Source organism: Schistocerca cancellata, chromosome 4 (assembly GCF_023864275.1).
Source record: "Schistocerca cancellata isolate TAMUIC-IGC-003103 chromosome 4, iqSchCanc2.1, whole genome shotgun sequence".
Lineage (NCBI taxonomy): Eukaryota > Metazoa > Arthropoda > Insecta > Orthoptera > Acrididae > Schistocerca > Schistocerca cancellata.
In genome coordinates, this window is record NC_064629.1 from 563269002 (window position 1) to 563291169 (window position 22168).

A 22168-nucleotide genomic window follows, 5' to 3' on the forward strand; every position below is an offset into this window, starting at 1 on the left:
ATAAATCACAGAAATCCACCACTTTATGTCATACATGAAGGGACTTGACATCCAGACAGATCTGAGACACTAGAGCAGATGGGCAGGGCTTCCACATTAGTGGAAAACAATGGGCCTGAGATCGATAACCGAAACTGTCAAAAATATCCACAGGATTGGCCCTCAGCTCTGGTTCGTCATCACACAGAACTTGAGTGGGCAGCTAAATCTATGTCAGTGCATACCTTCCTTCAATAATCATGTCATACCATCATTAACAGTTAAATCTTCCTTCAGTCATTCACATCATCAGAGCTTTCCCTGTATGCATAGTGGAACAGACAACCCACCGACTCACCCTCATTGGTTTAGTGTGGTGTTGCAGTTGGACATCTGAAATATATCCCCACTGTGCCTATACTAGAAATAATCTTTGAATCCCCTGTTACTGTCCAACCCATATAGACTGAACCTTCTCCATGTCTAATGATGTATCTGACATTAACAGCTTTATCTGATCCCCAGTAAAGGTGCCAGTTTACTAACACACTCTGGGATGAATTCCTTCTCACCCAGTGAATAGATAAATTATTTTAAATTACATGGATATGGATTATCAGAGGAACACTGTAATCACTACACAAGGAAACACACTTTTTATCTGAGTTTCACAAAAGTTGTGAGACTTTGCAAAAAACTGTGTTTTCTTGTGAAAGAATTCTAAAAAATTTATAAGTGAAAACAGAAATTGTGAATATTCTACAGATATCATCCACTGTTTGCACTTCTTTGACAATTGTGAAATTATTTTGTCAAAGAGTGATAGAAGAATCCACTAATACAAAGATACATAACTCTGTTCCTATTTATCAGTGCAATTTCTGTCTTAACTACTATATAAAGTACCACCAGAAGTATGTAACCAATCTCCTATTGTATCAGTGCAATAACTACAAATCTAGCATGTTTTAACCTTGACCTTGAGAAAGCACAGAAACATATACAGCATTCCCACATCCTTTTCATAGTGCAGACTTATACATATACAATCAGTTTTACCCATTTCACTGTTGGTTTTAATTCTACATACATACTCTGCTAACAATGTGAAATGTATGGCAGAGGATATTTACAATTGTACCACCTATTGTGGTATCTTTGTGTGTACTTGCATATTGAGTGTGAGAAGAATGACAGGTTAAATACCTCTGTGCATACTATAATTAGTCTAATGTTGTGTCTGTGATCTCTTCAGGAGCTGTACTTAAGGGGTAAAGTATATCTCTATATTCTTCTCCTTGGTTAAACATCATAAGAAAGGTTCTCTGTGACAATTGGCACCTATCCTCAAGAGCCTGTTAATTCATGATTTTCAGCATTTCAATAATGCTCCCCCATGAGTAAAATGAACCTATGACCGTTTATGCTCCCCTTCTTTGCATATTCTGAACATCCCTTGTCAGTTCTGTTTGGTTATGTGTCCCACGCACTTGAGTAATAGTCTAACATGGGTGCATAAGTGTTTTATAGGATTCTCCACGCAGACTCACTGCATTTTAAAGTATCCTACCAAAGAATCAAAACCTGCTATCTGATTTATGTATCACTTAACTTATGTATTCATTCCATTTCATTTCCCTTTGAAATTGTTACAACAAAGTATATGTGTGACTTGACTGATTCTAGCTTTGTCTCACTGTTATTGTTGTCATAAGGTACTACTTTTCTGCATTGTCCATCCTATATCTTCATAACCAATACTAACTCTCAGGCATTGCTCCCCACAGGTATGCTCTAAGGCTCGGTTCACTTCCAAATACGTTCTACAACAATGCATACACTCACCAATACAAATCTTCCACTTGCTCCTCAAATTTTCTTCTGATCTCACACAAACTTATCCCATATGCACAACCTATATGTCAAAGTAATCCACTGGAGAGAGAGAGAGAGAGAGAGAGAGTGTGTGTGTGTGTGTGTGTGTGTGTGTTTGGTAGGGCACCAGTTTCAAGTTTCAGTGTAAAGCTATTGGGAGTGCTGCTGATAGCATAATATGGTAAACTTGGTCATTAGAAACACTGTCACAGTCACTGATGGATACAGCACCCACAATTTCCACATGGTTTCTTATTGTGGTTTACTGTTGTACTTGAATACATACATCCCCTTGACCTTACAACTATGTACCCTCTAATCTCCTACAGATACACTACTTTCACTTCTTGTATTATGGTTTCCGTTCTTTCCACTCCTTTCCCTGACTTTCCTCTCCAAAACCATACCGTAGGTTTCATTCATTCATCTACTGGTACATACAATACTAAATCACATATGTCCTTGAAATCAAGCCCTTGACAACAGACACAATCAAAAATCACAACTTTTCCATTCTGCCCTGTATCGTACATATTACCCAACAACTCAATTGTAATCCTCACCCGTTATGTATTCTTGAGGCTATATTCCAACTGGTGCAGAACTTTATTCACCACAATAGTATTCACTGTTTTATGGCACACATATCTGATCTGGTTCAGTCTCTTCTCCCTGCCTTGGTCAGAAATAATATTAATTCCATGAATGTTCATTCAGATTTCTTAATTTCTCACACTTTGTCAGAAAGTTCCTTTAGATTTTACCAGAATGTCCAAAAACCACTGTAAATGGTTTTTGTTGTTTCCCAGCTGCCATATATCTTCTTGTACAGAATAAGTTGTCTGCTCCTGATGTACTAAAATGGAAGCACTAATATAATACTTTCTAAAATTTAAAAGCTGTGTAAGATGAGGATCTAAGGTGTAGAAACAGAACTATTCCACTACTTAAAACTTGTATAGTGTGTTTCCTTATTTATAAATAATTTGACTCGATTTGGAAGATTTTGTTTTTTCTTCTGGCTGAAGAGCAGAACATCTGTGATGAGATACATTTTGGTGTTTTGGTTCAATAGCTCTTAGTCCAAGAATCTTTTTTGTTTCAAGAAGTTTCTTAGTTTCAAAGAAATTTGTAGTTTCCTAAAGGATACTCTGTTACAGGAAGATTGTGGTATGTAGCATAATTATACAATGATGAATTGTAACATTTTGAGACCCTCCCCAATAGCTGGTACGTCCACCTTTGGCACAGATAACAGCATTGATGCATCATGGCATGGAAGCAATGAGGCCTTGGTAAGTTGCTGGGGGTAGTTGGCATCAAACATGAAAACACGTCACTTAACTCCCATTAATTATGGGGAAGGGGTGATGAGTTCTGACACCACATTCAATTAGGTCCCAGATGTATTCGATTGGGTTCACATCTTGTGAGCTGGGGTCCAGCACCTCAATTGGCACTCACAACTGTCTTACTTGAAGCACTCCATCACACACATGGGCTTGTGCTATGGCACATTATCTAGTTGAAAAACTGCCACTGCCGTCAGGATACATGGTCTACAACCAGTTCAAGATACTCCTTGGCAATCATGGTGTCTCGCTTGAGCTACACTGGGCACATAGATTCCTCCACATGAATGTTCCCCAGAGCATAATGAAGCTTCAGCCAGCTTGTCTCCGTTCCACATACATGGTATCAGGGAGATGTTCCACTGGAAGACAGTGGATTCATGCCCTCCCATCAGCAGGATGAAGAAGGCATCAGAATTGATCAAAACATGCAATGCTCTGCAATGCCCAGTGTCAATGGTCATGTGTCCATTTCAGTTTTAGTTGCCAATGTCATGGCACTAACATTGGTATATGCATTGGTCATCTGCTGCAAAGGTTCATTGTTAGGAGTGTTCGATGCACTGTGTGTTCAGACACACTTGTACTCCGCCCCCCCCCCCCCCCCCCCTCCACAGTTTGCTCCCTTACCTGTTTTACAAGTGCACCAAGCCTACAATCTTAGACATTTGTAATGGCGGGCTGCCACTCAATCCCACGATGTCAGTATGTGGTTTTGGCCTATTTTCACCATGTGTTGAAGATACTCACCACAACATTCCTTGAAAACACAACAAGTTGTGCAGTTTCTAAAATGTTGATACCATGGCTTCAGGTCATGACAATTATCCTTTGGTCAAACTCTGGTAGATTCTGCCCCTTCACCAATTCTACACATGGACAGCAAGTTCACATTCACAGTGGGTGTCCCTGACTAGCAGTAATTCGTCGGTGGATGATACTGCTATTGCCTGGATGGGTTTATACGAGGGCAGTTCAGAAAGTAACCTCCGATCGGTCACAGTGCAGGTTGTGGGGGGAGTAGCGACGCCATCTGTGCGTTCACGCACTCAACAGGTCAGTCGGCATCAAGCCGTGGTCGAGTGAACGTCGTACCTGCGCTAGTTTAGTTTTTGTGGCAGTTTGAAATGTGTGCTGCAATAGAAAACCTCGCCAAATGTGAAGTGCGTGCTGCCATAAGGTTTTTTACAGCCAAAGGATATTCTGCAGCAGCTATTCATCGTGAGCTTTGTGCCGTGTACGGACCAAGAGTTATGAGTGAAGGAGTTGTCCGTGAATGGGTACGTTTATTTAAAAGTGGACGAGAAAACGTTCATGATGAAGAGAGGAGTGGTAGACCATCATTGGTGACTGACGAACTCGTTCAGACAGTTGATGCAAAAGTTCGTGAAAATCGACGTTTCTCAATGTCGGAGTTGTCTGCTGGTTTTCCACAGATTTCTAAGACTCTCTTGTACGAGATAGTGACAGCAAGATTGGGTTACCGTAAGTTCTGTGCACGATGGGTGCCCAAAATTCTTACCAACCACCACAAAACTCAAAGAATGGCCTCTGCATTAGACTTTCTGTCACGTTATGAGGACGAAGGAGAACCATTGTTAAACAGAATCGTGACCGGTGACGAAACCTGGATTAAGTACATGAACCCTGAGACAAAAGAACAATCAAAGATGTGGGCACATTCAAATTCGCCTACCAAACCAAGAAAAGCCTCGCAAGATTTTTCTGCCAGAAAACTGATGGCAACGATGTTTTGGGATGCCAAAGGGGTGTTGTTGGTTGAATTCATGGAACGTGGTACGACCATTAATCAAGACGTGTACTGTGAAACAATAAAAAAGTTACGACGGGCTATACAGAACAAACGCCGTGGTATGCTGACTTCCGGTATCGTTTTTTTGCACGATAACGCCTGTCCTCACTCTGCTCGCAGAACAACGGCCCTTCTTGAGTCCTTCAAGTGGGACGTTATCAACCATCCACCTTACAGCCCAGACCTGGCGCCAAGTGATTATCACCTCTTCATGCATTTGAAGAAATGGCTCAGGTCACAGCGGTTTGATGACGACGAAGAGCTCAAAGATGCGGTCACAGGCTGGCTCCAGGCACAAGCGGGTGATTTTTATGCAGAAGGAATTTCAAAGCTTGTGAAGAGATACGATAAGTGCCTCAATCGCTATGGAGACTATGTAGAAAAATAGTGCAAAGATGTAGTTGTAAGATGTATATATTAAAATATTTTTATTTAACTTGGTGTATTTTTTTAAATCAACCGGAGGTTACTTTCTGAATGGCCCTCATATCAACAGCATGTCAGTGGTCATAATGTTGCGCCTGATGAGTTTAGCTTTCAAAGACAATTTAATTTCTTAGACTTGCAATTAAATCCTCCTACAATCTTTCACTTCTCCAGTGCTTTTTCCTGTATGCATAATTGTACAGAAAATCCGACAACCCACTCTCATTAGCTCAATGTGGGGCTACAACTGGCCATTTGATATACATCCCTATTTGGGCAAAACCCCTCTCAATTTTTGCATCATGGATCTCCTCTTTCATTAGATTTTCAAAATAAAAATACAAGTCACCTGCACAAACACAAATGTACATCCACAATAATCACTGAATCCCCTGTGATTACCTAACTCATATGGACTGAAGCTTCTCCATGTGTCCCCTTGTACTCATCATTAACACTTGCATCTGATCCATAGCAGCAGGTCAGTTTACTAACACCCTCTGGGGTGAAATAGCTCCCACACCACAGCATGCTCATGTCTAAGTCTATTCTTATTGACCAGTGTAACAGCACTCTCATTTCTAAGTATATTCTTATTGACCAGTGTAATTTCTGTCTTAAATACTATATAAAGCACCAATATATATGTAACCAATTTCCTAATGACTCAGTGCCACAACTGCAAATCTGGCATGATTTTTTTCTAGATCTTGGGAATGCACAGAACCATTATAGCGTTCCCATGTCCTTTTGATAATGGATACCTATACATGTTGTTGTGGTCTTCAGTCCTGAGACTGGTTTGATGCAGCTCTCAATGCTACTCTATCCTGTGCAAGCTGCTTAATCTCCCAGTACCTACTGCAACCTACATCCTTCTGAATCTGCTTAGTGTAGTCATCTCTTGGTCTCCCTCTAGGATTTTTACCCAGTACTAAATTGGTGATCCTTTGATGCCTCAGAACATGTCCTACCAACCGATCCCTTCTTCTAGTCAAGTTTTGCCACAAACTCCTCTTCTCTCACCAATGCTATTCAATACCTCCTCATTAGTTATGTGATCTACCCATCTAATCTTCAGCATTCTTCTGTGGCACCACATTTCGAAAGCTTCTTGTCTAAACTATTTATTGTCCATGTTCGCTTCCATACATGGCTACACTTCACACAAATACTTTCAGAAACGACTTCCTGACACTTAAATCTATATTTGATGTTAACAAATTTCTCTTCTTCAGAAACGCTATCCTTTGAATTGCCAGTCTACATTTTATATCCTCTCTACTTCGACCATCATCAGTTATTTTGCTCCCCAAATAACAAAACTCATCTACTACTTTAAGTGTCTCATTTCCTAATCTAATTCCCGCAGCATCACCTGACTTAATTTGACTACATTCCATTATCCTCGTTTTGCTTTTGTTGATGTTCATCTTATATCCTCCTTTCAAGACACTGTCCATTCTGTTCAACTGCTCTTCCAAGTCCTTTGCTGTCTGTGACAGAATTACAATGTCATTGGCGAACCTCAAAGTTTTTATTTCTTCTCCATGGATTTTAATACCTACTCTGATTTTTTTTGTTTCCTTTATGGCTTGCTCAATATACAGATTGAATAACACCAGGGAGAGGCTACAACCCTGTCTCACCCCCTTCCCAACCACTGCTTCCCTTTCGTGCCCCTCGACTCTTATAACTGCCATCTGGTTTCTGTACAAATTGTAAATAGCCTTTTGCTCCCTGTATTTTAGCCTGCCACCTTCAGGATTTGAAATAGAGTATTCCAGTCAACATTGTCAAAAGCTTTCTCTAAGTCTACAAATGCTAGAAATGTAGGTTTGCCTTTCCCTAACCTATCTTCTAAGATAAGTAGTTGGGTCAGTATGGCCTCACATGTTCCAATATTTCTTTGGAATCCAAACTGATCTTCCCCAAGGTCGGCCTCTACCATTCATCTGTAAAGAATTCGCTTCAGTGTTTTACAGCTATGACTTATTAAACTAATAGTTTGGTAATTTTCATATCTGTCAACACCTGATTTCTTTGGGATTGTAATTATTATATTCTTCTATACTATAAATTTTACCCATTTCACTGCGTCCTTTGTAGCCAGGTGTTATTTATTCTACATACATACTCCAATAACCACTATGAAGCATATTGCAGAGGATATTTACCATTTTACCACATTTTAACATTCCTTCATGTTATTCTTATACATTGAGTCTGGGAAGAATGACAGCTTAAATGTCTTTGTGCATACTGTAACTAGTATAGGCTTATCTCTGTAGTTCTTTGAGAAGCTGTTCACAAGAGAGTGAAGTATATCTCTGGACTCTTATGCAACAAAATTTGCTGAAACATTGTAAGTAATGTTTCCTGAGGCAATTAGCCTCTATCCTCAGGTGCCTACTATTTCATATTTTTATGCATTTCAATAATGCTCTCTCATGAGTCAAATGAACATATGACAATTCATGCTGCCCTTCTTTGTATGTGTTAAACATCCCTTGTTAGTGCTCTTTAGTTATGTGTCCCATGCACTTGAGTAATATTCTAATGTGAGATGCACAAGTGTTTTATAATATTCTCCATGGAGACTGAGTGCATTTTCCCAGTATCCTACCAATGAATCAAAGTCTAGTACCTGATTTATCGATGACATAGCTTATATATTAATTCAGTTTCATGTCCCTCTCAAAAGGTGTCACACAAACATATGCATGAGTTGGCTAAATCCAACTGTGACTTTTTGTTATTGTAGTCATAGTATACTAGTTTTCTTCATTGTACATCCACTATCTTAATTAACAATACTAACTCCTATATATTCCTCCCCGCAGATGTGCCCCGTAGCATTGTCTTGCCAATACCAATTTTCTGCTTGCTCCCCAAGTTTCCTCTGATCTCTACCAAACTGAACCCATGTCCACAAGCTAGATGTCCCAGTCATTCACTGAGGAATGTTAGGAGCACAAACACACAAATCTGCTGGATCTCACTGCCACATGATACACCATGTCACTGGGGTGTGTGTTTGTTGCATGGGGCATCTCATTCAGTGTGAATCTATGTAATGGAGTGCTGCTGATCATGTGATCTGGTAAACCTGTCCATTGAAATCATTGTCACAGTTGCTGAATTTTGCAGCACCCTCCACTGCCACATAATTCCTAATCCTGGTGTACTGTTGTACCTCCATCCATACATTCCATTAAGCTTACAACTAAGTTACCTCCAATTCCCCTTCAGATATGTCATCTTCAGGCCACAAAATCTACCTCCACAATTTGAATTAGATCCACCCCAATATTCCCATTCCTTCTCGCATTATGGTTCCCCTCCACTCAATTCCTTTCCTTTTCTGTCCTCTCCAAAACCATGTCTTAGGTTTCATTCATTCAAGCACATGTGGACACAGTACTAACTCTCACATCTTAGTATCAAGCCCTCCACAATGGAGGCATCCAAAACTCACAACTTTTGCATTCTGCCCTGCATCATACATATCCCCCTAACAACTCAATCATAACTCTCACCAGTTATGTATTCTTCGTACTATACTCCAACTAATGCAGCACTTTATTCACCACCAAAGCATTCACTGTTTCACAGCACACGTATCAGATCTATTTTTGTCTCTTCTACCGGTGTTGGTTGGAAATAATGTGTAATGTCATGAATGCTCATTCATATTTCTTAATTTCTCCCACTTTGCTAGAAAGTACCTCTATATTTTAACGCTACATCCAAAAACCATTGTAAGTGGTTTTCATTGTTTCCCATCTGCCATATATCTAATATTTCATAAAAAAAGCTTAAGATGTTTGCAAGAGTCCTTGGCTGCTGAAATTGATGGGAATAGACATATATCAAGAATGGATTGTTATTGGAAGATCTCATTGTGACTGTATTGGCAAAGATAAGAGTCCTGATGTCTGCTAATGCTAAAAGCAATTTCAAGATTACTTTAAATTTAGTAAATGTTTGCAAGTGTGGATGTGTTCAGAAAGTTATGTGTTTTGGCGAGTATTAAGGAAGAACCACAATGATTTTATAGCTGGCTTGCCTATCAATTTTGTAGCTCCCATGCTAATATCTGGAGGATATGGCACCCACCATTTGCACATAATTTCTAATTGGGGTGTACTATTGTCACATATCTACTTGATCTTACAACTATGTACCCTCCAAATCCCCTGTGACTAATTAACTTTGTGTGCCAGTCAGGCAGTCAAACTCAAATCTGGTAAAGAGTAGACAAATGTTTTCTCTGAAGTGCAGGAATTTGTACAATTGAGAGACAAACAAATGCCACATGTACAGTAACATAACTTGTTAATAGAAATAAAAATAAATTTATGCAAGCACTTCATTACATTCTGGAGCTGATGCACTAAAAAGAAATCATTAAGATAATGCTTTCTCAAAATTTTAAAGCAGTGACACATAAAGATCTAAGCTGTAGAAGCAGAACTATTCTACAGTACAAAATGTCAAAATTGTGTGACTCAAATTGCAATTTTTTGTTCATCCTTCTGGTTGCCCCCCGTGAACCATGTACCTGGCCATTGGTGGGGAGGCTTGCGTACCTCAGTGATACAGATAGCCGTACCGTAGTTGCAACCACAACGGAGGGGTATCTGTTGAGAGGCCAGACAAGCGTGTGGTTCCTGAACAGGGGCAGCAGCATTTTCAGTAGTTGCAGGGGCAACAGTCTGGATGATTGACTGATCTGGCCTTGTAACACTAACCAAAGCAGCCTTGCTGTGCTGGTACTGCGAACAGCTGAAAGCAAGGAGAAACTACAGCAGTAATTTTTCCCAAGGGCATGCAGCTTTACTGTATGGTTAAATGATGATGATGTGCTCTTGGGTAAAATATTCCGGGGGTAAACTAGTCCCCCATTCGGATCTCCAGGCGGGGACTACTCAGGTGGACATCATTATCAGGAGAAAGAAAACTGGCATTCTATGGATCGGGGCGTGGAATGTCAGATCCCTTAATCGGGCAGGTAGGTTAGAAAATTTAAAAAGGGCAATGGATAGGTTAAAGTTAGATATAGTGGGAGTTAGTGAGGTTCAGTGGCAGGAGGAACAAGACTTCTGGTCAGGTGAATACAGGGTTATAAATACAAAATCAAATAGGGGTAATGCACGAGTAGGTTTATTAATGAAGAAAAAAATAGGAGTGCGGGTAAGCTACTACAAACAGCATAGTGAACGCACTATTGTGGCCATGATAGACACGTAGCCCACACCTACCACAGTAGTACAAGTTTATATGCCAACTAGCTCTGCAGATGATGAAGAGATTGATGAAATGTATGATTAGATAAAAGGAATTATTCAGATAGTGAAGGGAGGCGAAAATTTAATAGTCATGGGTGACTGGAATTCGAAAGTAGGAAAAGGGAGAGAAGGAAATTTAGTAAGTGAACATGGATTGGGGGGAAGAAATGAAAGAGCAAGCTGCCTGGTAGAATTTTGCACAGAGCATAACTTAATCATAACTAACACTTGGTTCAAGAATCATAAAAGAAGCTTGTATACATGGAAGAAGCCTGGAGATACTAGAAAGTATCAGATAGATTATATGATGGTAAGACAGAGATTTTGGAACCAGGTTTTAAATTGTAAAACATTTCCAGAGGCAGATGTGGACTCTGACCACAATCTATTGGTTATGAACTGTAGATCAAAACTGAAGAAATGCAAAAAGGTGAGAATTTGAGGAGATAGGACCTGGATAAACTGACAGAACCAGAGGTTGTAGAGAGCTTCAGGGAACAATTGACAAGAATGGGGGAAAGAAATACAGTAGAAGAAGAATGGGTAGCTTTGAGAGATGAAGTAGTGAAGGTAGCATAGGATCAAGTAGGTAAAAATATGAGGGCTAATAGAAATTCTTGGGTAACAGAAGAAATATTGAATTTAATTGATGAAAGGAGAAAATATAAAAATGCAGTAAATGAAGCAGGCAAAAAGGAATACAAACGTCTCAAAAATGAGATTGACAGGAAGTGCAAAATGGCTAAGCAGGGATGGCTAGAGGACAAATGTAAGGATGTAGAGGCACATATCACTAGGGGTAAGATAGGTACTGCCTACAAGAAAATTAAAGAGACCTTTGGAGAAAAGAGATCCACTTGTATGAATACCAAGAGCTCAGATGGAAACCCAGTTCTAAGCGAAGAAGGGAAAGCAGAAAAGTGGAAGGAGTATATAGAGGGTCTATACAAGGGCGATATTCTTGAGGACAATCTTATAGAAATGGAAGTGTATGTAGATGAAGATGAAATAGGAGATATGATACTGCATGAAGAGTTCGACAGAACACTGAAAGACCTAAGTCGAAAAAAGGCCACGGGAGTAGGCAACATTCCATTAGAACTATTGACAGCCTTGGGAGAGTCATGCCTAACAAAACTCTACCATCTAGTGAGCAAGATGTATGAGATAGGCGAAATACCCACAGACTTCAAGAAGAATATAATAATTCCAATCCCAAAGAAAACAGGTGTTGACAGATGTGAAAATTACCAAACTATCAGTTTAATAAGCCATGGCTGCAAAATACTAACATGAATTCTTTACAGATGAATGGAAAAACTGGTAGAAGCTGACCTCAGGGAAGATCAGTTTGGATTCCGTAGAGATGTTGGAACATGTGAGGCAATACTGACCCTATGACTTATCTTAGAAAATAGATTAAGGAAAGGCAAACCTATGTTTCTAGCATTTGTAGATTTAGAGAAAGCTTTTGACAATGTTGACTGGAATACTCTCTTTCAAATCCTGAAGGTGGCAGGGGTAAAATACAGGGAGCGAAAGGCTGTTTACAATTTGTACAGAAACCAGATGGCAGTTATAAGAGTTGAGGGGCACAAAAGGGAAGCAGTGGTTGGGAAGGGGGTAATGCAGGGTTGTAGCCTATCCCAGATGTTATCTAATCTGTATATTGAACAAGCAGCAAAGGGAAAAAAAAAAAAAAAAAAAAAAAAAAAAAAATTGGAGTTGGAATTAAAATTCATGGAGAAGAAATAAAAACTTTGAGGTTCACCGATGACATTGTAATTCTGTCAGAGACAGCAAAAGACCTGGAAGAGCAGTTGAATGGGATGGACTGTGTCTTGAAAGGAGGATATAAGATGATCATCAACAAAAGCAAAACAAGGATAATGGAATGTAGTCGAATTAAATCGGGTGATGCTGTGGGACTTATATTAGGAAATGAGATGCTTAAAGTAGTAAATGAGTTTTACTATCTGGGGAGCAAAATAACTGATGATGGGCAAAGTAGAGAGGATATAAAATGTAGACTGGCATTGGCAAGGAAAGGATTTCTGAAGAAGAGAAATTTGTTAACATTGAGTATAGATTTAAATGTCAGGAAGTCGTTTCTGAAAGTATTTGTATGGAGTGTAGCCATGTATGGAAGTGAAACATGTATGATAAATAGTTTAGACAAGAAGAGAATAGAAGCTTTCAAAATGTGGTGCTACAGAAGGATGCTAAAGATGAGATGGGTAGATCGCATAACTAATGAGGAGGTATTGAATAGAATTGGAGAGAAGAGAAATTTATGGCACAACTTGACTAGAAGAAGGGATCGGTTGGTAGGGCATATTCTGAGGCATCAAGGGATCACCAATTTAGAATTGGAGGGCAGTGGGGAGGGTAAAAATCGTAGAGGGAGACCAAGAGAGGAATACACTAAACAGATTCAGAAGGATGTAGGTTTCAGTAGGCACTGGGAGATGAAGAAGCTTGCACAGGATAGAGTAGCATGGAGAGCTGCATCAAACTAGTCTCTGGACTGAAGACCACAACAAAAATAACCTTCTGGTTGAAGAGTAGAAAATCTGTGACAAGTTAAATTAGTGATGAGGATTGGCCACCCAACCCCACTACTTCTGGACATGGTTTCACCTTGTTTTTGTGTTAAAGACCCTCATCACAGCACTCCTTGAATACCTGACAAGCTGTGAAGTTTCTGAAATGCCCATGCTGAGCCTCTGGGCCATCACAGTCTGCCCTCAGTCAGACTCTGATGGACAGTGCACCATCCCCATTCTACACATGCATGCTCACTGATACCGCATGCAGCGTGCTTTCCTCTGTCTAGCAGTCATTCCTCAGCAGGTGATGCTGCAATTGCCCGGATGGGTTTATATCAACAATACATTAGTGGTCATAATGTTGTGGCTGATCAATTTAGTTTTCAAGAGAATTTTAGTTTCGAATCTGGAAATTAATTTTCATGAAGTATTTCTTAGTTTTTAAGAAGTTTTGGGTTCTTAAGATTTTTTTAAATTTTCAATTAAATCTTCCTACAAACTTTCACATCATCTGAGTTTCTCTTGTATGCATTATGGTACAGACAACTCAACAACTCAATCCCATTGGCTCACTGTGGGGTTGGAACTGGCCATTTGAAATATATCCCTATTCAGCCAAAACTTTTGCCCAGTTCTTGCATCACAGACCTTCTCTTTACCAATATTTTAAAAAATAAAAAAACATATAATCTGTTTTAACATATGTGTACAGCCTTAATAATAAAAATAAATCTCCTGTAATTATCTAACCCATATAGGATAAACCTTCTACATGTATATTGTTGTACTCAACATTAACAGCTGCATCTGATTCCTAGCAGCAGTGCCAGCTTACTACACCCTCTGTGGTCAAATAGCTCTCATATGACAGTACTCCCATACAAAAGCAGATGAGAGTAAACAAATTTTTTCTCTGAAGTGGAGGAATTTGTACTATTGAGAGGTAAATAAATGGAATGTGGATGGTAGCAAAACATTTTAATAGAAATTAAATTATATGTATGTAGTAACTACTTCCTTATATTCTGGTGCTTGATGTACTAAAAAGAAAACACTAAAAAAATGATATCTGAAAGTTATAAGGCAGAGTGAAATAAAGTCCTAATCTGTAGAAGCAGAACCATTGCACCATTTAAAACTTCTTATTTATAAATACTTTCACTCCATTTCCAATTTTTTAAAAATTCTTGTAGCAGAAGAGCAGATTATCTGTGATAAGTTACTTTTGGGTGTTTTGGCTAAGTGGCTCTTGGTATGAATAATGTTTTTCATTTGAAGAGGTTTCTTAGTTTCAAGGAAATTCTTAGTTTTCTAAAATATACTCAGTTACAGAAAGATCAGTGTATGTAGCATAATTTTACACTGATCAACCTGAACACTCTGACCAGCTGCGTAATAGCTTGTATGTCTGCTGTTGGCCTGGAAATAGTGACAACTCATCATGGCATGGAAGCAATTAGGCCTTGACACCACATCTGCAACCACAAGTCATCTAATTCCAATAAATCATGGGCATGGGGATTATGAGCTCTGATGCCACGTTCAGTCACTTTCCTGATGCATTCAACTGAGTTTCTAGTGACTCGTGGGGCCAGCACACCAACTAGAACTTGCCACAGTGTTCCTTGAACCACTTCAGTACACACTTCGCCTTGTGACATGGCACTTCATCTTGTTGAAAGATGCCACTGCAGTCAGGAAACATGATTGTCATGAAGGGCTCTACATGACTTGCAACCAGTGTAAGATACTCCTTGGCTATTGTGGTTGCATGAGCTACAGTGAACATGTGGATTCTCCAAAATGAATGTTCCCCAGAACGTGATGGAGTGTTCATCATCTTGTCTCCACCCCGCAGTACAGATGTCAAGGAACTGTTCCACTGGAAGATGATAGATTCACACAGTCCCATGGGTGTGATGAAGAGGATTTGGGATTCTTCAGACCATGAAATGCTCTGATGGTCACTTTCCCATTTCATTCATAGTGGCCTATGTCATTGTGTTAACGTTGGCACATGCATGGATTGCATGAGGCTCATTGTTAGGAGCGTTTGGTGCACTGTGTGTTCAGACACACTTGTATTCTACCCCAGAATTAAAGTCTGGTGTTAGTTCCTCCACAGTTTGCTTCCTTACCTGTTTTACCAGCGTACGGGGCCTACAATGTCTGTATGTGGTTTTGCCTGCCGTGCGTATACCTGGCTAGCAGTAATTCCTCATTGGGTGATACTGCTATTGCTTGATAGGCTTATATCAGCATTATGTCAATAGTCATAATGTTGTTGCTGATCAGTTTAGTTTACATGGAGAATTTTAGTTTTGAATAAGAAGATTACTGTTAATGAAGTTTTTCTTAGTTTTTAAGAGGTTTTTGGTTTTAGACTTTTCTTTTTTTTAAATATGTGGCATTAAACCTTCTTACAATGTTTGACATCTCTTTCCTGTATGCATCATTGTACAAACAATCCGCCAAATCATTCTCATTCACTCAATGTGAGATTGTAACTGGACATTTGAAATATAACCCTATTGAACCAAAACCCTTGCTCTATTCTTGCATTATGGACCTCCTTCTTACCAACATTTTGAAAATAAAAAGAGAATATTGCCTGTGCTAATGTATATGTACATCCACAATTATCATTGAGTCCCATATAGACTGTACCTTCTCCATATGTATTTTTGTATCGATCATTAACACTTGCTCCTGATTCCTAGCAGTGCTGTCACTCTGGGGTGAAATAGCTCCCATACCACAGCACTCTCATACAACAGTGATTCTACATCTAAATTTAACCTTGTATCCACTTATTCCCCATGAATGCATAATTACAGAAATCTTTGATCAAATTAGGATTGATTATGTATCAGAACTTATCTCTATCCCTCTAAAACTCTTGCGCCAGTGCTCTAATGCATAAAAACTGCCCAGAATGTACCTGAGATTATCCTTATGTTAACTGAAATGCTTGTCAGTGGTCCACAGGGACCAAAATTAGAAGCCACAGTCTAAACCTTCACTCCAGGTTGTTTAGGGATGTGACTCATCCCAAACAGACATGAATATCAGAAATCAACAAACTGCTTAGGAATATTTCAGACATAGCATTAATGCTTCTATAATGTCTTTCATGAACTGTGCAGAAGTCCATATGTTCACATTACCACCACACTAAGTATTCCTCAAGAATAGCCAGCTGCTTGAGTAAAGCTAACTAACTATATCCTTTCACTTGGACATCTTTTGATTCCTGATGATACTTATTTTGATCCTCTTTTGTAGATATAATGAATGAACAAGTACTTCTGTCTCAAAATTTTCACCATCCTTCTATCACTTGGGCAACATAAGACAGACTGAATTGAATTAGTGACAACAGAACATAAATTCAAACAAAATCTTGACAAATTATGCTGTATCACACCTAGCCATTGTTGTATAACTACGGAATCTTAGAGAATGCTTTCACTGGAAGTGAACAGGGTGTGCACAAATTCTTATATTGTGATGTAGAAAACTTTGAAATCCTTTTCTTCATTAGGCCCACCTACCTTAGCAATGCCTCCCTTACTAATCCAGCAACCAAAGTTCAGTGGTGAAGATGGTTTGTGAGCTCTCTCTCACTCAATGAATACACAAATTATTTTACATCAATTGAATGTGGGTTGTCAGAAAATAATTGCAATTACTACACAAGGAAACACACTTTTCATGTCAGTTTCAGAAAAGTTGTGAGGCTTTGGGAAAAACCATGTTTTCTTGTCTAAGAATCCATAAATATTTATAAGTGAAAACAGTAACTGTGGATATTATACAGAAATCATCCACAATTTGTGTTTCTTTGATAATAATGACAGTATTTTGTCAAAGAATGATAGGGAATCTACAAATTCACAGACATATTTGTATTCCTAGTGACCACTGCAGTTTCTGTCTTATCTACTATATGAAGCACCACTTGCTGGTTCTCTTATTGTACCAGTGTAACAGCTACAAATCTGGCATGTTTTTCCTTGATCTTGAGAGAACACAGAACTGTTTATAACATTCTCACATCCTTTTGATAGTGCAGACCTATGCATATACAATCAGTTTTACCCAGTTCACTGCATCCTATCTACCCAGTTGCTTCTAATTCTACATACATACTCTGCAAACCACTGCAAAGTGTATGGCAGAAGATATTTACATTTGTATCACCTATTATGGTTTCTTCACATTTGACTTGCATATTGAGTGTGTGAAGAATGACACCTTAAATGCCTCTGTGTGTAGTGTAATTAGTCTAAGCTTGTGTCTGTGCTCCCTTCAGGAGCTGTACAGAAGGGGTAAAGTGTATAACTCTGTATTCTTCTCCTAATAGTTTGTTGAAACATTGTAAGGTTTCCTGGAACAGTTTTCGTCTGCCCTCATGCACCTGGTAATTCATGATTCTCAGCATTTCAATAATGCTCTCGTACAAGTCAAATGAATCTATAACCATTCGTACTGCCCTTCTGTGTATGTGTTGAAAATCCCTTGTTAGTGCTCTTTGGTTATGTGTCCCACACACTTGAGTAATATTCTAACATGGGATGCATAGGTGTTTTATAAGATTCTTCATAGAGACTTGTAAAGGTTTACCTGTTTTATTTTCTTCATTTGTTGTCCTCAGTGTCGACGTACTGCATTGCTACACTGGCTGAAAAATGGGGTTCGTAACTTGGACACTGACTATGGTAAATAATGTAGCTGACAGGTGCACAGTTGCATTTCACAGATGTCTACTTTCACTTTCCACAATCCCCCATATACACATTTAATATGGCTAGTGCACTATTGTTTAACTTTCCATAAACCTCATTAATAGTTTGCAGGAGAATGTCTGCATACTGCTACAATAGTTTGCTGTTGAGCATCTATGAGCAGTAAAAACATAACCAGATAATTCACAGTTCTTTCGGAATAATCAGGTATGTATGGAACATAACCGTTATTGCTTTAACACACGGCCTGTTGGCGTAACACTTATTTCACTGTTAAGTTGATGCATTGTTGTCATTCTAACCAACACAGGTTAGTTGTCTGAAACTCAGTCGTGGACTGACTGTCTCGTGACCACAAATCAGGCCCTTATATATCATCACAATAATAGGTACTGAAACTACATATTGCTTAAAGTTAAATTTACAGAAATTAAAATTAAAACCTAACTCATTAAATTAACTGAATAGTTCAAAAAATTCCATCTTTTTAACAGTTTCTTCTACTACAAGGTTTTAGGTTGACTTATTTGTTTAAATGATGAAATTAACATATATCGTTATGTAAACAATACTTTTGACAAAAAAGTTAATTACTTTGGAATTAATGAAGGGCTGACTTTGCTAACATGTTTTTGAATAGACCCAAATAGATCATTTAAGATTACCAGTATTTTGTCTTCCAAATGTTTACAATTATTACAGAATATGTATTTGTTTATAAGTCAACAATAGAATTGAAGTTACGAAACAATTATTGATTTCACCCTTTAACAAAAACTGCTAACTAGGAATAGTCGAAATAAATTATAAAATCAATTACATACCTAAAACTAGGCACGAAATTAGATCTGGTGTTATGTTCTTTAAAACTGAGGGTCAACCTTTCTCTTTTATGCAAATGCAGATTACACTCACATATGTTAATGGTAATCCCAGCTTGCTTCATCACAGACTGAGGTCATTCTCCTAGTATCCTACCGAAGAACCAAAGTCTGCTACCTGATTTATCTATGACATAACTTTTGTATTCATTCCATTTCAGTTCCCTCTCAAACTGATACACACAAACATATGTATGATTTGGCTGATTCCAGCTGTGACTCATTGTTATTGAAGTACTGGGATCCTAGTTTTGTACAGTGACCATCCTATATGATAATCAACAATACAAACACTCATACATTTCTCCCATAGACATGCCCTAAGGGTCTGCCTTCTGTTCACTTATAAATATGTTCTACTACAATGCATATGCTGACGAATACAAATATTCTCCTAGCTTCTCAAATTTGCCTCTGATCTTTACCAAACTGAACCCAAGTGCACAACCTACGTCTCCCAGTAATTTGATGATGAATGTTAAGAACACAAACACACAAATCTGCCGTATCTTGCTGCCATATGACATGCCATGTCCCTGGGGTGTGTTTGTGTTTGTGTGTTCAAATGGTTCAAATGGCTCTGAGCACTATGCGACTTAATTTCTGAGGTCATCAGTTGTGTAGAACTTAGAAATAATTAAACCTAACTAACCTAAGGACATCACACACATCCATGCCCGAGGCAGGATTCGAACCTGCGACCGTAGCGGTCACGGGGTTCCAGACTGAAGCTCCTAGAACCGCACGGCCACATGGGCCGGCTGTTTGTGTGTGTGTGTGTGTGTGTGTTGCATAGGACATTGCTTTAATTATATACCTATGAAATAGAGTGCTGGAAATAGTGCGAGATGATAAACCTCACCACTGAAATCACTGTCACAGTTGCTCAAAGAAACAGCACCTGCCATTTCCACATGATTTCTTATCATGGTGTATGGTTGTATCTGATTCCATATATCCCACTAACCTTACAACTATGTACTCTTCAGACTCCCTCCAGATACACAACTTTCAGACCACAAAATTTACCTCCATAATTTGGATTAGATCCAGCCTACTATTTCCATTTCTTCTTGCTCTTCAGTTCCCCTCCATTCCAATCCTTTCCTTTTCTTTCCTCTCAAAAACCATGGCATGGTTTCCGTTCATTCACCTACCAGTTCACAAAATACTAACACACACACTTTAACATCAAGGCCTTCACGGTGGACACACCCAAAAATCACAACTTTTCCATTCTGTCTTACATTGTACGTATCCACACAACAACTCGTATGTAACTATCACCAATTACGTATGCTTGATGCTATATATGCCATCTGATGCAACACATCTAAACCATGTTTCTTCATTTATAAATTATTTGACTCCATTTGCAGAGCTTTCTTAATTCTTCTGGCTGAAGAGTAGAACATGTGTGATAAGTTACATTTGTGTGTTTTGGCTCAGTGGTTCTTAGTTCGAAGAATCTTTTTTGTTTCAATAAGTGATTAGTTTCACGACAATTTTTATTTCCAAAAAGGTATTTAGTTACAGGGAGACTGTAGTATGTAGCATAATTATAGTTTCCAACGAGAACTTTATTTTTGAATCAGGAGATTAGTTTCAAGAAGTTTTTCTTACTTTTTCAAACGTTTTCAGTTTTTAGGACCTTTTTTCTTTTCTTCAAATTTCTAAGGAGACCCTTGATTTACTGGAGTCTTTTCGTTTTGAAGATAAGTTTTCATCTTGGGTTTCTCTGATTGTGATTGTTCACAAACGTAGGGATTTGTGAGGGCTATATTTTACTTCACTGCACCAGCTAACACAGGGAAAACCTCAAGAGAAGGGTTACTGTAGTCACTGGAACAATTAAATAAGATGTATGAAGGCACTTTATGGTGAGTGCAAAGTGGGCTAAAGGCAAGGAATGAGGTGAAATGAAAGCACGTTAAACTGTAGTCCCTCTGAAATTGACTGAGGAAATTGTGTGAAAGCTACGAGTTTGGAACGAGGCAAGGGCACATCACCTCCAATACAACCATGCCCACAAATCAGTGCAATGTTTAAATCAACCTTTATGTCTAGTACAGATACACTTTGCTATTACATTTGTGTGCCACAACTCAGCTTGCCTAAAGAGCAGGTCAATGTCCTGCCTGAAGAGCAGAGATTTCTACTGCTGACACTGACAACTAAATGCAACAACAATAAAAATGAATGAACTAATGACACAATGTAAACGTTCAGTAAGACATAAAGTATAATGCTACCATTATAATTCCAATGCCGAATGGGATAGTAAACAACAAAGTTTTAACTTTGGAATGGGAGACTGACTCCAGTTGCAATCTGGTATCAGATTAATTTGATGGTGAAAGTTGAAAATTTGTGCCACACCAAGACTCGAACCCAGATAATTCCATATGACTAATATGTCAGAAACTGCACAGCTGTAACATTATAGTGTGCTTTAAGTGCAGAACTATGTAGCCTTAGGAGTGCATCTGTTTGTGTCTCACCAATACCTTCCTGATACTGACCCCAGACACTAGAAAAAAACTTTAGAATTGATAGCGCAGTTGATGTACATAAAATGCTTCAAACTCCATACGTCTGGGGCTCCATCATGCATAAAAACCACATGCTTCTTCTTCATAACTGTCTATTATATCATCACAAAACTTTTGTATCTACTATACACAAATAAGGGGTGCTAGCCTCCTTGACATGCTTCCAACTGGAGAAATCTTGTGCTCTTGGATGGGTGCTGTGAGTAAGACTGGTGCAGAAGAGTAGTTACAGACTTGGCTCACTCTGTTCCTTCATGAGACATGGAATGTAGCCAACTGCTTCCAGTCAGTTGCAGATTAAATCAATGAGCGTTGCAGGCAGAGTTCATCAAAGACAATACGAGGAGATCTTTCAATCTCTAACTTTATCCTAAGACTGTGAGAATGCTCTGTGACTCCCAGTCTGCATAGGGAAAGATGGGCAATCATAATCGTAAATTATGCACTATGATCGAAGTGCTAGAAATATGTAGATCGCTGCCTGGTATACTTTGGTGTATATCATCAAGAATTAACAATGAATGGATGTACTGCGCAGTCCTCTATCTATATTTGCAGTTCGTATATGGTACTCTCAAAGTAGAGGAGGGGTGGTTCTAGCAATGATACAGAAATTGGGTAGCATGCTGCCACATCATTGGTGGCATTGAAATTACAGAAAAACTGGTAAAATTGCTAAAATTGATTGCACTATCAACTGTG